This window comes from Scyliorhinus torazame, chromosome 5, assembly GCF_047496885.1.
Source record: "Scyliorhinus torazame isolate Kashiwa2021f chromosome 5, sScyTor2.1, whole genome shotgun sequence".
Lineage (NCBI taxonomy): Eukaryota > Metazoa > Chordata > Chondrichthyes > Carcharhiniformes > Scyliorhinidae > Scyliorhinus > Scyliorhinus torazame.
In genome coordinates this window covers 294278139-294295048 of record NC_092711.1, presented here as the reverse complement: position 1 = coordinate 294295048, position 16910 = coordinate 294278139, and the positions used below count along the sequence as shown (strand labels likewise).

At 47.6% G+C, this 16910-nt stretch overlaps 1 protein-coding gene across 2 annotated transcripts in view; it reads right to left on the bottom strand.

The window, feature by feature from the left end:
• rlim (ring finger protein, LIM domain interacting) overlaps window positions 1-5382 on the bottom strand; it is a 60659-nt gene extending 55277 nt beyond the window's left edge. Inside the window, exons 1-2 of one of the 2 annotated variants that reach the window (XM_072505759.1) lie at window positions 5268-5344; window positions 3776-3867 (exon numbers count right to left, since the gene is read on the bottom strand). The gene's annotated coding sequence lies outside the window, so the exon portion shown is untranslated. Of the gene's footprint in view, window positions 1-3775; window positions 3868-5267 lie in introns of both variants that reach the window. The other variant, XM_072505758.1, reaches the window with a different exon arrangement.
• Between the last annotated feature and the right edge of the window lie 11528 nt (window positions 5383-16910).

Sequence of the window (16910 nt, the reverse complement as noted above, 5' to 3'; positions counted from 1 at the left end):
GCCGCACCCGGAAGTCAAGTTTGGATGTGTTCTTAACTGTTGATCGTGTTCTTTTTATATTGTAACCTGAAGCATCCATTTTATATTATACTTTTCAAAAAAGAAAAAAAAGAGACGACAACAAGATTTTTTATGCCGAGCAAGTTACGATCAGAAATGTACTGTCTGAAAAGTGTGGTAGAATCAAATTCACCATTTTAAAACAAAGTTTTTTCAAAGAGACAGCAGAGGCACTTTGGGCTAAATGTCCTCCTTCTGTACTATACGATTCTTTAAACTGAGTAATTACACCTAACAAGGTTCACAATGCATACACCATTGTAAGTAGCCATAGGAAGTTAGTCCACGAATACACATTACATTCATGCAAATTTCAATTTTTTCAGATAGGTCAACAAAATTAATAAGTAAAGCATATGGGACCCTGGGCTTTATAAAACAGAAGCATGGGGTACAAAAGCCAGGAAGATAGCTAAATCCTATATAAAACCCTACTTAAGACCTCAGCTGGGATAATGGGTTTAATTTTGGGAACCACATTGCAGGGTGGACATGAAGGCTTTGGCGATCATATTAGACATTGGAATGGTTCCCCAGGTAAGACACATTGGAGACACTGAGGCAGTTCTCCTTGAAGCAGAAAAAGCCAAAAGTAGGTTTGCTAGAGATGTTTAAAAGCAAGAAGAGTTTAGGGAGTGTAATTTCAGAGTTCCCAATGGCCAGAGGACACTGATTTAAGGTCATTGACAAAATAATGAGAAGTGACAGAAGGAAAAATGATTTCATGCAAGCAGTGGTTAGAAATTGGATTGCACCACCCAATGGGGTAGTGCATACAGATTCAGTAATAACCTTCAAAAGGAAATTGGATAAATACCTTAAGAAGGAATTACAGGGGTACAAATTGTTGTTTGGTCCGAGGAAACAACAGGGAAGAGGAACTAACTGAAGAGCAATTTGAACACGCTGGTGCACACTCAAGGGGCTGAATGTTCTGTCGTTCTGCACTGTACTCTTTTTCTGTATACCAGCAGACGCATCTCAATATTACTAACGTTTTCTAATTGCCTTCACTTCGCTCTAGTGCAATCTACTTTAGTTTAGTACCTTTTAACAATATTAAGATTTTACCCAATTTCCTTTTGTACCTTATTGTTTCAGCTTCCAATGTTCACTTGTGGTAAAATATTTCATAAATCTAATAACCCTTTGCGTTGAAATATTCTTTCTCATCTTCATATTTACCTTGGGTTCCAAGCTTTCAACACTAGCCCTAAATTAAGCAAATGCTTTACAAGAATTCCTCTTCCAATAAAAATTCTGGAATTTACTCTCTGAAATTTTGAACACATAAAATTCCCCTCAATCTTCTTCACCCCGTTGAGTACAATCTCAGTTTTTGTCAACTTAGACCAAAGATGCGTAGGCTAGGTGGATTGGCCATGCTAAATTGGCCTTCAGCGTCCAATGGTTAGGTGGGCCTGCGGGGACAGGGTGGAGGAATGGGCCTAGGTCAGTGAAGGCTCGATGGGAGAATGGCATCCTTCTAAAGTGTAGGGATTTTATGATTCTATATTCTCTTCCATTCCTCATATCCTGCTCGTCAATCTACGTTGAACAAAACCAAAATGCCCCTGTACTGTCGATGCTGGAGATCTGAAAGAAAATCAGAGAATGCTGGAAATATTCAGCAGTTCGGGCAGCATCTCTGGAGAGATGAATAGAATTAAAGTTTCAGGTCAATGATCTCTTGAACAAAAGGTGATCAATCTGAAACATTAAGTCAGTTTCTGTCCATTGAATCTACCTTTTCACTACCTAAAATAGGGTGCCCAAAGCCATTATCCTTTCACCCACAACATAAAATCAAACAATATGAATACAATGGAAGTTCCAATAAATATTGGTTTGCTATACTAAATACATTGTGGGCAATCTCACCCAGTTTCTAGGTGGAGTTCACAAAACTACACTGCAGACAACCTGGCACTTATTCTCAGAGACCACCAAGGATGTCAACTGAGGGGCAGCATGATGGCACAGTGGTTAGCACTGCTGCATCACGGCGCCAAAGACCTGAGTTCGATCCCAGCCCAGGATCACTGTCCAAGTGGAGCTTGCATATTCTCCCCATGTTTGGGTGATCTCACCCCCACAACCCAAAAGTGCAGGGTAGATGGATTGGTCATGCTAAATTGCCCCAATTGGGTACTCTGGGATGTCAACTGAGAAAGTTAAAGCACATTATTGGGTTCATCGAGCCTTTAGTCATTACTGCAACTCATTTGAAATCAGCATTGCAAACATTACGCCCAAAAAGCAGTACTAGTTTCCATTCCCAAACTGATGGGTTTCAACTGGAAAACAAAATCCAAAGTTTTCAATGATGGGCAAAATGCCAAAGGAACTGCACAGACATCCAAACTCAGAATTAGCACAAGATGTTGACTTGTCCATGGACTAATACAATGGAACTCAAAAAATAGTGTCCAACTAATAGCTGGTTGAGGCAGCAATAACAGACTTTCAGAATAAGTGGAATGTTTTGGGAATCTGATTCACAAGGACAATGCCAATCTTAAAAGCATGCAAGTGGTTGTAGCCAGATTTTGTCTCAAAACTTCACTCTGGATCAATTTCATCCTCCTCTATTAATCTGTTTGCTTTTCAACTTGTGCTTGGAATCTTTCTAGTGTTGAAAAGCAATTAGGATTTTGTTATTTTGTAGCCATAAGCATCCTTCCATCTACACATGGTGATGAAAATGCGGAAAATCAAATGTGTTGGGGATGGCGTAGCTATTTGGTGCACATTTGCTAATGGCTGAAGAGACCAATCGGAGAGTGGCAGGTTCTGCTGCAGGTGCTGCATGTGAATTTTTAACAGGTATCACCATGGGTTGTTGTTTTCAGCATTGGCGCCTATTGTCAAGCCACTGATCGTCACGGTGACACATGCTGGTCCACAAGTGATGTTGCCATGCCCCTGTGACGTTGAATAGTGACTCACGGCTGCAAAATCAATATATAGGGCTTTCATGTCACACATGCAAGCATCCTTGAAGCAGAGCTATGGGCGTCCTGCTGGCCTCCTGGCTCCAGCTACCTCACCATACAGAAAATCCTTGTCCTTCCATTCTGTGAACGTGCCCAAGTCTGTGAAGTTACCTCTGCTTGCTGAGTGCCAATATACTTGACGGATTTGCCCTGCTGGAAGTAGTTAGTGAATTCTGCTATTGTGGGTGCATGGTGACAGATAATCTGCCTCTTGATGCAGAACTCAACACATGTATACATATGGGCAACAGATACAACCATTGGCCGGCTCATGAAAAGTGCATGGAATAACATCAAGCTAACTCTTAGGACCAAGATGCAAGTTTATGAGACCCATATTCTCAGCATCTTGTTACTTACTTTTTTACTTGATATGGATGTGAAACAAGGGCAACTTCGAGCCATCATGAAAGGAAGCTCAACAACTTGTAACTCTGCTTTTGCAGCACACTTTCAATAGCTCATGGAAGGACAAAACTATTAAGAGAATTCTCTTAATAGTTCACCCTTTTTTTGAAACGCTCAGTTGCTTCTTTAAAGGGACAAAATCTTGCCCCAATTTTCTTCTGTCATATTTCCCAATTTTCTCCTGTCTCATATATCAAAAGCAAAAGAAGTCATGCCAGAATTGTTTCCCAACATCATAGGCAGTTATATTTAAACAGAAGTGGGAAGAACTCAGTTAAGAAAAAGTATAAAGATTATTTTAAAAACCTTACTCGATTCTTTTGGCCTGTTGGAGAATCAGAAAAGATCCCTGAAATCAGGACTTTGATAACCAATTTCCTTTGAAGAAAGCTCACATGGCATCCTAGCAAGCAAATTTATGGCATTACAATTCTGCACCATAACTGCAGGCTTATATACCATATACTTATTAAATTTGTACAGATAAATATTTAGGAACAGTAAACATCACTATCCAAAACTAACAATCTTTGATCAACTGGACAAGTACATTTATCAATATACATTTACAACCAGATAGACTTAAAACCTATAAAACAAGTTCTACAACTATCATGCATTGTATCTCACCCTGCAGGTCTGTCAGACCAGAGTGTTAATTAACGTCAATGGGGCTGAATTGAGAAAAAATGGCAACAAAATGTTGACAAAAATCCCTACTCTGCCTCTGCAAAAGCATATACAAAAGAGATTTTTAAAAATTAATTTGGCCAATGAGAAAACTTGAATTCCTCTTGGAATAGGTATATGCCCAAACTGCCGTAGCAAACGCCTTGGGAAAAAAATACAGATCAATAAAACTGGGCAATTTACCCACTGAAGTTTTCAATTTGCAAATATCAAATAAATTCCTGGTCCTGCAAGAAATCAGTAAACTTCAATGAAGCTTTGTTTTACGAAACAGCCGACTCTCCAGCAATGACCACTTTTAAAAAGCCATAAACTACACCAACCTGAGCAGCTACTCGTGCCTAAAGTGCCACTTGTGTGTTGCTACCTTCCAGTACATCTCACTATTGACCTACATAAACCCAGTTACGCAATCGCATAAAAATCTCAGTGCGCCGGGTCTTCATGGTATTTCACTCGGAGCCTGTTACCGGGTCAAGAAAGAGATAAACAAAAGGGGGGGAGAGGGGGTGGAATCAACAGGCGGTAATTGTACTTTAAACACGAAACTGAATTTGTGCCAGAGCCCTGCCAGTCAGGAACTCCGCCAGTGTTTCTAGGAGAGAAAGGGACCCGGGTTGACAGAGGAGAAAATACTAAATGGACTCCAAATCATTTAATCAGGATTTAAAAAATGAAGGAGAAATTGACCCAACACCAAAAAAAGGAACAAAGGCTGGAAATCAAAAATAAATGGTGTCTTTATATAAAATAACTGCGGCTCTGAGAAGGATTTGCTTCAGAAGGTGCTGGGTTATTTTAACAAAGGGATTTATTTTCACGACACCGATTCGGGGCGGGCGGCGTGGATTCGCGGGAGGGTGTTTCAATCCGGCCGGGGCGTGGGCAAATCCGGGGCCCTGCCTCCCCCTCACTCTGCCCCAGACTGAGTTTCGGCGTTAGGCCGCGGAGCCTGGGCCTTTCCCTCATTCCCCCCCCCCCCCCCCCCAGACGCAGCTGCCGGGTTTCCAGGGTGTGACCGGGGCGGCGGACTGGGGAAATAAAGAGGCCCCGCCGCCTCCGGCCACCGCCGACGTTTCCCACTTCTCCGCCAGAGCCGCCCGCTCCCCTCACCTGCTCACGGCGTCGCGCTCGATTCGATTTGATCCGATCCGGGCCGCTCACACCGTTACCACCATTGTTAGGAGGGGGACGACAAGCGGAAACAGGAAGTCGGTGCCGAGTCCCGCCCGCTCTCCCGTCCCCCCCGGCACGGAACCCCGACCCCGAAACCATTCCCCCACCCCCGCGCAGCCGCCCGATCCCTGGAGAAAGGTTCCTAAGGGAGAGGAGACCCGTATTTGAATCTTAAATAAGGGGCAGTTATGATGAGGGCAAGAAAGGGGAGCTGGCTGAGGTGAACTGGCCAATGTACTTAAGTAATAGATGGATCAACAGAGGCCCAGTGACAGGCATTTGAAGGGATATTTCAGAGTACACAGAATAGACACATGTCAATCAAACTTTCAAGGGGAGGGCCCGTCATCAGGTGAGTCACCTGAGGAAGGAGCAGTGCTCCGAAAGCTAATGATTCAAAACAAACCTGTTGGCTTTAACCTGGTGTTGTAAGATTTCTTACCGATCCGTGATTAAGACAGTATTAAACTTAAAGAAAACAGTTGCGGAAAGATGAGTGGCAGGTCAGAAGATTGAAACGAATTTAAAGAACACCAGAGAATGGCTAACGTTGTCAAGGACGGAAAGACGAGAGCAGGAGAGAAAGCTAGCCAGTGTAAAGGAAGACAGTGAAAGTTTCCATAGATATTTAAATAGGAAAGGAGTTAACAAACCGAGCGTTGGTCCTGCAGAAAGTGTGTCTGGGGAATTGATAACGGAGAGCAGGGCTGTCTATGGCAGATAGTATTACACAGGTATTTTGCATCAGTCTTCAATAGGAGGACACAAGTAACATCCCAGAAATAGCTGTAAATCAGGAAAGGGTAGGGAGGTGGGTGTCATAATATCCACTCATGTATATAATGAGATGCAGACAGGCAGTGATTGACACATAGGATGACCAGTAAGCATACAGTACAGCCAATCACCAGACAGGACACTACCACTATAAAGCCAGAGGGCACTAGGATTCCCACACTCTCGGGACCCAGCTACTGAGCCAGTCAGAGTCCACGAGCTAGCAAGCACAAACACCATGCGGTAGCTAGTAAGTCTGGTCAGGCTACTACAAGGTCACTAGTCAGATCAGTAGAGTGTCGACCCACAGCTGAATATGTACAGCAGTTCATCTAGTTGAATAAAACAGTGTTGGATCTTATCCTGTGTTAGACGTCTGTTTCTAACTTCCCTGCATCGAGTGCAGTCCACATTGAACCAACGTGCCTAACACATCATGGTACCAGAGTGATATTGATCTTGACGGACCTACCTCGAGTGAATCAGCATCGACCAGCAAGCAGCCATCTAGCGAAATGGAAAACATCCAGCCTCCTCCGCAACTCCGCATCTCCCGCAACCTCGGCGCCAACTGGAAAATCTTCAAGCAAAAGTTCCTCTTGTACATCGAGGCCTCCAACCTCGAGGCAGCATCGGATGCCAGGAAGATCGCGCTATTTCTCTCCACTCCGGGGGACCACGCCATCCATATCTACAATTCACTTACGTTCGCCGACGGCGAAGACAAAACAAAATTCAAAACAGTCCTGCTGAAGTTCGACAGCCACTGCGACATTGAGGTGAATGAGAGCTTTGAACGGTACATCTTCCAGCATAGGCTTCAGGGTAAGGATGAACCTTTTCAGTCCTTCTAATGACCCATCTCCGCATCCTAGCGCAGTCATGTAACTATGACTTGACGGCTGATTCCATGATGTGGGATCAGATTGTTTTTGGGGTCCACTCCGACTCCCTGCGGCAGCAGCTCCTTAAAATCAAACCATGACACTCTCTGACGCTATCGAGACGTGCGTTGTCCATGAGCATGCCAAGAATCGTTACTCCCACATCAGGGCGGCAGAAACTGCAAAGCTGGCCTCCCACGAGGCAGAAAGGGTGCAGGCCATTGCACAGATGCAGGGCCTGAGCATTGAGGAGAGTGGCCGTTTTGCGCGCTTTTCTCGGATCCCTGCGTATGCGCACCACGACCGAGTGGACGACGAGACTGAAAACCCGTCTGCGCAGGTGCGTACGTCGGCCGACCGCACTGCGCATGCGCGATGGCGCACGGATCGCGCTGACGTCAGCGTCATGACGTGTCCGAATTGTGGATCCGCCCACTTAAAGCTGCAATATCCGGCAAGAGGACGCCGATGTCTCCAGTGTGGCAAGCTTGGCCACTACGCAGCCCTCTGCAGATCCGCCGCTCAGCAGCCAGCGATCCCAGCTGCGGCGCAGAAGTATCCGCTCAATACAACAAGGCATGCCAGATTCTGATCCTGACAGCCCAACGGACCCTGATGCTGACTGACTCAAGTCTCCATATGGGCATCATAACCACACATGAGCTGGCCTCCACCACACCTGCGCAACGCCTCTCGATCCTCAGTGTGGATCCCGACGACGTGTGGTGTGCTGTCCTCACAGTTAACAAGGCTCGCATCCAATTTAAACTGGACACGGCGCGTCTGCGAACCTCAGCTCACAATCCAACCTCGACACCATCCGGGCCCGACCTAGCATTCTTCCACCGGCCTGCCAGCTCTTTGACTACAATGGCAATGCCATAGCTGCCAGTGGCCCGTGTCAACTAGGGGTATCCAACAAGGCGATCAAGGCAACGTTAGGATTTGAAATCGTCAGCCCTGACAGGGCGTCCCTGCTCGGTGTTCGCGCCTGCAAGCTCCTGAACCTGGTTCAGCGAGTCCACACCATGTCATCGTCACCGGCGACGGCCTCGCCTGATAGAAATTTGCAAGACGACATAGACGACATTATCACGCAGTACCACAGTGTATTCGATGGAATGGGCACGCTCCTGTACCGATACAAAATACTGCTCAAGCTGAACGCCACCCCTATAATCCATGCACCACGCCGGGTGCCGGCACCTCTCGAAGATCGTCTGAAAAAGCAACTACAGGACCTCCAAGACCAGGGCATCATCTCGAAGGTCACGGAGCCAAGAGACTGGGTCAGCTCCATGGTCTGCGTAAAGAAGACATCAGGGGAGCTCTGCATTTGCATTGATCCCAAGTATCTAAACCGCAACATCATGCGGGAGCACTACCCGATCCCGAAGCGTGAAGAGTTGACCAGTGAAATGGCTCATGCCAAATTCTTCACTAACCTGGACGCCTCTCGGGGTTTTTGGCGAATACAGCTGGACGCGTCCAGTCGCAAGCTGTGCACGTTCAACACCCCGTTCGGCCGCTACTGTTACAACCACATGCCTTTCGATATCATATCTGCCTCCGAAGTGTTTCATCGCATCATGGAGCAGATGATGGAGGGCATCGAGTATACGTGGACAACGTGATCATCTGGTCCACAACGCCCCAGGAACACATCGCTCGCCTCAAGCAGATTTTCCAGCGAATTCATGAACATGGTCTCCAGCTCAACAGGGCCAAGTGCTCATTTGGTCAATCTGATATAAAGTTTCTAGGCGACCACATCTCGCGGCAGGGTGTGCGGCCAAACGCCAACAAGGTCTTGGCGATCAACGCCATGAAGACCCCGGAGGACAAGAAGGCGGTCCTCCGCTTCCTCGGGATGGTCAACTTTCTCGGGAAATTCATTCCCAATATGGCATCCCACACCACGGCCCTCCGCCATCTCATCAAGAAGCCCAGTGGCTGCCCACACATGAAGTGGAATGGCGTGAGCTGAAGGCAAATCTCACCACAGTCCCAGTTCTAGCGTTCTTCGACCCAACCAAGGGAACCAAGATATCAACTGATGCAAGCCAGGACGGCATTGGGGCGGTGCTCCTCCAGCGAGATGACTCCACGTCCTCGGCTCCAGTGGCATATGCCTCCAGGGCCATGATGCCCACTGAGCAACGGTATGCCCAGATTGAAAAGGAGTGTCTAGGTCTCCTGACAGGAATATTCAAGTTTCATGACTACGTTTACGGCCTGCCGAAATTCATGGTGGAAACGGACCACAGGCCTCTAGTCCACATAATCCAGAAGGATTTAAATGACATGACACCTCGGTTACAGCGAATTCTTCTTCGACTCCGCCGCTATGACTTCAAACTTGTCTACACACCAGGCAAAGAGCAAAGATGCCCTATCCCGGTCCATCACCACACCGTGTGAACAAGGTGACTTCATCTGCCACATAGAAGCGCAAGGGTAATTGTGCCACCAACCTCCCAGCCTCCTACGAACGGGTGGTCCAAATACGTGAGGAAACAGCCAAGGATCCTTTATTGCAGCGTGTGATGCAGCACCTTACCCATGGCTGGCAGAAGGTACAATGTCCTCAATTCTTTAATGTTAAAGATGAGCTGACGGTTGTGGAGGGAATCCTTCTGAAACTAGACAGGATCGTTATTCCTCAAAGCATGCAGGCTATGGTGCTGGGCCAACTCCATGAGGATCACCTTGGAGTCGAGAAATGCTGACGCAAAGCTCGGGAGGCGGTTTACTGGCCGGGCATTAACCAGGATGTTGCCAACACGGTCCTCAACTGCCCCACCTGTCAGAAGTTTCAAACGGCTCAACCCAAGGAATCACTGCAACAGCACAAGATCGTGACCTCTCCGTGGTCCAAAGTAGGTGTAGACCTTTTTCACGCCAAGGGGCGTGACTATGTACTCCTGGTCGACTACTTCTCCAGTTACCCAGAAGTGGTGAAACTGTCCGACCTCACATCGAAGGCGGTCATCAAAGCCTGCAAAGAAATGTTCGCCAGGCATGGGATACCGCTCATGGTAATGCTTTTACAGTCAAGAATGGTCTGATTTTGCACAGTCCTACAACTTCCGTCACACTACCTCCAGTCCCCACTACCCGCAATCAAACGGGAAGGCAGAGAAAGGGGTCCATATTGTCAAGCGGTTGCTGTGCAAAGCTGCAGACTCAGGCTCCGACTTCAACCTGGCAATGCTGGCATACAGGGCAACCCCACTATCCACTGGGTTGTCTCCAGCGCAGATGCTCATGAACCACACTCTGAGGACCACAGTTCCAGCCATCCATGTTCCAGACCTTGACCACCTCACGGTACTACAAAACGTTCAGCAGTCCCGGGCCCAACAGAAGGCCACATATGATGCTCATGCCACGGATTTAGCTGAGCTGGCTCCAGCCGATCATGTTCGCGTCCAGTTGCCTGAGGGCGGTTGGTCAGCCACAGCTGTTGTTGTCTAACAAGTTGCCCCGTGGTCTTTCATTGTTCGCATGGCTGATGGCTCCCTGCTACAGTGCAACAGACGGGCATTGCGAAGAGTTCCACGCCCACCACCTGACCGCAGTGCTCCGCCGGCGATCATGCTTCCTCCGGACGTACCCTGCCACGAGGCCACCGATCTGCCAGCGATCCTGCCGGCCTACATGACCACTGCAATGGCAGCGATCCCACCTCTCCACATGCAGGCGGCTCCTGATCCACCTCTGCGGCGATCGACAAGAATTCGTCACCCACCACAAAGACTGAATCTGTAGACTTAACTTTTGTAAATTTTTGTGACTGAATCCATCGACTTAACTCTTGTAAATACTGCTTAGTTTGCCATGTATCTGCACTATCGACACCTTCCCATGTATATACGTTTGTTCAGTCACCGTTTGTATATAGTCAGGCATATATACACACCTCAGTATTTATTTAACTCAAACAAAAAAAGGTGGAGATGTCATAATATCCACTCATGTACATAATGAGATGCAGACAGGCAGTGATTGACACATAGGATGACCTGTCAGCATACCACACCACAGCCGGGACACTACCACTATAAAGCCAGAGGGCACTAGCTTTCCCGCGCTCTCGGGACCCAGCTACTGAGACAGTCAGAGTCCACGAGCTAGCAAGCACAAACACCATGCGGTAGCTAGTAAGTCTGGTCAGGCTACTACAAGGTCACTAGTCAGATCAGTATAGTGTCGACCCACAGCTGAATATATACAGCAGTTCATCTAGTTGAATAAAACAGTGTTGGATCTTATCCTGTGTTAGACGTCTGTTTCTAACATCCCTGCATCGAGTGAAGTCCACATCGAGCCAAGGTGCCTAACACACCAGGGGGAACTCAGGAAATTTACAGTCACCAGGGAAGTGGTATTGAGAAAATGTAATAGCTGAGCATTTAGAAATACATAATAATAATCAAGCAGAATCAGCAGGGCTTTCGAATGGAAAATCATGCCTGACAAATGTTTAGAATTCTTTGAGGTGGTAACAAACAAGATGGATGAAGGGGAAGTAATAGATGTAGTATACTTGGATTTGCAAAAAGCGTTCACTAAGGTACCACACAAAAAGGCTACTTAATAAGAGAACCCATTGTGTTGGGGATAGTATATTAGCATAGATAGAGGTTTGGCTAACTCAGAAGACAGAGAGTTGGGATAAGAGGGACATTTTCAGGATGGCAACCTGTAACTGGTGGAATGCCACAGGGATCAGTGCTAATGTCACATTACTTACGATATATATTAATGTTTTGGATGAGGGAAGTGAATGTAATATTGCCAAGTTTGTGGATGATACAAAAATAGCTGGGAAGGCAAGTGGTGAGGATGACACAAATAGTCTACAGAGGGATGTAGACGGGCTAAGTGAGTGGGCAAAACATTGTAGATGAAATATAAATCGGGAAATGTGAAATTGTGCATTTTGGTAGGAAGAATAAAGGAGCGGAATGTTATCCAAATCAATGTTTTTCAGTATTTTTTTCACGGGACACAATTTTGCGAACCGTCTGCCTGAACTTTGGGACCCACCCCGGCCGACGTTCGTGACCTACGCTGGCTGACCTAGATGACACATGCCACATTCCCTTACCTTTAATGTGAAGGGGAGGGGCCTGCTTAGTTCTCATGATTTCACCTGAATCAGGTTCAAAGGAGGAGAGGGCAATGCGCATATCAGGTGCAGACTTGAGTCAGTTCCTTTGTGCCATCTTCACCTTTATGAAAATGGAAAATACAACCTCGCATATGTAGGTTGTCAATAGCAACAAAATGGTTGTATTACTCAGCACTGGATACTCCTGGGAGGTGCTACTCCAGAATAATGACAGACTCATGGGCTATTGGCATGTCTTTAATGTGGTATTACATGTCAGTTATAGCAGTGTAGTTTTTCATTTGGAATCAGCTCTAAGTTAATAACAGACTTTGGGTCACAACCTCAAAAGGAATTTTACACCCACCACTTCTCTTTCAAAATCTGAAACTTCTCCTCTCATTTGCTAGTACTTCTCTGCATATAACACATATGGGCTTTGCATCCTTACTTGCATTGGCACAATTGACAAAACCATACCTCAAGAAATCATCTTCATACTGCTTTGTTCCCGAGTTAAGTTTCTTCTTTGTAGGCTGTTAACCAGAGGCTCTGGAACTCTCTACAGAGCTAACACAATCACTGCTCGGTCCTGCCCTGGACTCTGTTGAGCAGCTCTCTCCAGCAGATTCTTTGTGAGATCCTGTCCAGTGAACTGCCTAATTGAGTCTCTAGCCATCTCTTCTTTTAAGAAAATGAACCATCTTCATAGTCTTCTTGCCAGCAGCTGGAAAATGGAAGCAACTCTGCTCCGTGATTTGGCACCAAAAGCACCTACATGGAGGGTGCTTGATGTCAAGTGTATGTGCAGGGCAGATGACCTGCTCACTGCTGCCACTTCTGGCTGGAAGACTCCACACAGCCTCATTTCCTTTTGTTTCAAAGGCAGCAGCGGCTGCCATTCTCAGTGTAAAAGCCGGTAGCGGCCGTTGGGTGCTTCTCCTTCGATCGGGACCACAGCACAACTAATTGCTCAGCGACCCCTCCCCCCACATCTGCCCATGATCCTCACTTCGAAAAACCCTGACCTAAATTGAAAAAGACTTCAGAAATCTGCAGCACAGAAAGATTTAGGGGTCCTTGTGCGTATATCGCATAAAGCTAGAATGTAAATTCATCAGGTAATAGGAAAGGCAAATGGAATATTGGCCTTTATTGCAAAAGGAATGAAGTATAAAAATAAGGAAGTCTTGCTAAAACTATATAAGGCACTAGTTAGACCACACCTTTGTGGACTGAACAGTTTTGGTTCCCTTATCGAAGGAAAGATATACTGGCATTGGAGGCAGTCCAGGAAAGGTTCACTAGGTTGATCCCGGGCATGGAGAGATTTTCTTATGAAGAGAGGTTGAATAAATTGGGTCTGTACTCATTGAAGTTTAGAAGAATGAGAGGTGAGTTTATTGAAACGTACATGATTCTCAGGGGGCTTGACAGATTAGCTGCAGAGCAGTTGGTTCCCCTTGTAGGAGAGTCTAGGACCAGAGGGCACAATCTCCGAGTAAGGGGTTGCCCATTTAAGACCGAGTTGAGGAGGAACTTCTTCTGTCAGAAGGTAGTGAATCTGCAGAATTCTTTACCGCAGAGAGCTGTAGAGGCTGGGAATCTGAGGGAATCAAGGGTTATGGGGATTAGGCAGGAAAGTGGTGAGGATTATTATATCAGATTAGTCATGATCTCATTGAATGGAGGAGCAGTCTCGAGCTGAATGACAAACTTCTTTTTTTTTAATAAACATTTTATTGAGGTATTTTTGGTTTTACAACAACAACAAAATAAACAACATACATAAGTCTATAAACATAGTGCAAAAAGCCTGCTTCCTCCCTTACAGGTCCCACCTTTATTAACCCCCTACTCTAAACTAAACTAACCCCCCCCCCCCCACCTTCTGCTGACGTTTAATTTTCTGCAAGGAAGTCGATGAATGGTTGCCACCTCCGGGCGAACCCTAACAGTGACCCTCTCAAGGCGAACTTGATTTTCTCCAAACAGAGAAAGCTAGCCATGTCAGATAGCCAGGCCACCGACTTCGGGGGCTTTGAGTCCCTCCAAGCTAATAATATCCACCTCCAGGCCACCAGGGAAGCAAAGGGCATAACGTATGCCTCTTTGTCCTCCTGGATTCCCGGATCTTCCGACACCTCGAAAATCGCCACCTCTGGACTCGGTGTCACCCTTGTTTTTAACACCGTGGACATGACGTCTGCAAACCCCTGCCAGAATCCCCTGAGCTTTGTGCATGTCCAAAACATGTGGACATGGTTCGCTGGCCCCCCTGCACACCTTGCGCACCTATCTTCTATCCCAAAGAACCTGCTCATTCGGGCCACTGTCAGGTGAGCCCGGTGAACAACCTTAAACTGTATCAGACTGAGCCTGGCGCATGTTGTGGACGCGTAGACTCTACTCTATGCCTCCGCCCAGAGACCATCCTCTATCTCTCCTAACTCCTCCTCCCACTTGCGCTTCAGCTCCTCAGTCTGCGTGTCCTCTGACCCCATGAGCTCCTTATAGATGTCGGAGACCTTCCCTTCTCCCACCCACACTCTGGAAACTACCCTGAATCTCCCTTGGTGGTCGGAGCGGGAAAGTTGAGACCTGTCTGTAGGAAATCCCACACCTGCAGATACCTAAATTCATTTCCCCTTGCCAATCCAAATTTCTCCTCCTGCTCCCTCAAGCTAGGAAAGCTCCCTTCTGTAAACATATCCTCCATCCTTGCAATTCCTGCCTTCTGCCATCTCCGAAACCCCTCGTCCCATCCTTCCCGGGGCAAACCGATGATTATTACAGATTGGAGACCAGACCGATGCTCCCTCCAGTCCGACATGCTTCCTCCATTGCCCCCAGACTCTCAGGGCTGCCACCACCACAGGGCTGGTGGAGTACCGTGCCGGCGGGAATGGCAGAGGTGCCGTTATCGACGCCCCCAAACTGGTGCCCTTGCATGATGCCGCCTCCATAGGCTCCCATGCCAACCTTCTTCCCACCACCCACTTCCTGATCATGGCTATATTCGCCACCCAATAATAGTTACTGAAGTTTGGCAGTGCCAGCCCGCCCTCTCCCCGGCTCCGCTCAATCATCCCCTTTTTTACTCGCGGGGTCTTGCCCGCCCATACAAAGCCCATGATAACTTTGTTAACCCGTTTAAAAAAGGTCCGCGGAATAAAGATGGGGAGACACTGAAACACAAACAGGAATCTCGGAAGGACCGTCATCTTCACCGTCTGGACCCTCCCAGCTAGTAACAATGGGAGCGCGTCGCACCTCCAAAAATCGTCCTTCATTTGGTCCACTAGACGGGCCAGATTAAGTTTGTGCAACCGTTCCCATTCCCATGCCACTTGGATGCCTAGATACCTAAAACTTCCCCCTACCACTCTAAACGGTAGTTCCCTCAGTCTCTCCTGTCCCCTTGCCTCGATCGCAAACATCTCACTTTTCCCCATATTTAGTTTGTACCCCGAAAACCGGCCAAATTCCCCGAGAATCCTCATGATTTCTTCCATCCCCTCCACTGGGTCCAATACATACAGGAGCAGGTCGTCTGCTTAAAGTGAGACTCTGTGTTCCACTCCCCCCCCCCCTTCCGGACCAACCCCTTCCAGCCCCTTGAGGCTCTCAGCGCAATTACCAGCGCAAACAACAGTGAGGAGAGGGGGCATCCCTGTCTCGTTCCCCGGTGTAGCCTAAAATAGTCCGATGTCATCCTATTCGTCCGTACGCTCGTCGCAGGAGCCTGATACAGCAACCTGACCCAGTCAATAAAGCCCCGCCCAAATCCGAACCGTCCCAGTACCTCCCACAGATATTCCCATTCTATTCGATCAAAAGCCTTCTCTGCGTCCATTGCGACCACTACCTCCACCTCCCTACCTTCTGGGGACACCATGATCGCATTTAACAACATTATTACATTGGACACCAACTGCCTTTCCTTAACAAACCCCGTCTGGTCCTCCTCAATCACGTCTGGAACACAGTCTTCAATCCGAGAGGACAAAATTTTGGCCAACAGTTTGGCATCCACATTCAATAGGGATATCGGCCTGTAGGACCCAAAGAGCTCCGGATCCTTATCCCGCATCAGAATCAGTGAGATCGTGGCCTGTGACATGGTCGGGGGAAGCACCCCTCTCTCCCTTGCCTCATTGAATGTCCTCATCAACAGCGGCCCCAATATCCCAGAGAACCTTTTATAGAACTCCGCTGGGTACCCATCCAGCCCCGAGGCTTTACCCGACTGCATGGCCTTCAGCCCCTCCGCTATCTCTTCGATCCCGATCGGGGCCCCCAGCCCTTCTACCAGCTCCCCATCCACCTTCGGGAAATTCAGCTCCCCTAGGAAGTGCCTCATCCCCTCTGGCCCCGGTGGGGGTTTCGACCCATACAGCCTCCTATAAAACTCCTTAAATGCCTTATTCACCCTTGCTGGGTCTCCCACCAGGTTCCCGTCTCCATCCTTTACTTTCCCTATCTCCCTGGCTGCCTCCCTCTTTCTAAGCTGCTGTGCAAGCATTCTGCTGGCCTTCTCTCCATGCTCATAAATCGCCCCCCTCGCCTTTCTCAGCTGTTCTACCGCCCTCCCTGTGGTTAACAAACCAAACTCCACCTGTAGCCTCCGCCGTTCCCTTAAAAGTCCTGCCTCAGGGGTCTCCGCATACCTCCTGTTGACCTGTAGTATCTCCTTTACCAGTCGATCCGTCTCTCCCTGTGGGCCCGTATTGAGATCAGCTTCCCTCTAACCACCGCTTTCAATGCCTCCCGGACCACCGCTGCCGAAATTTCCCCTGTGTC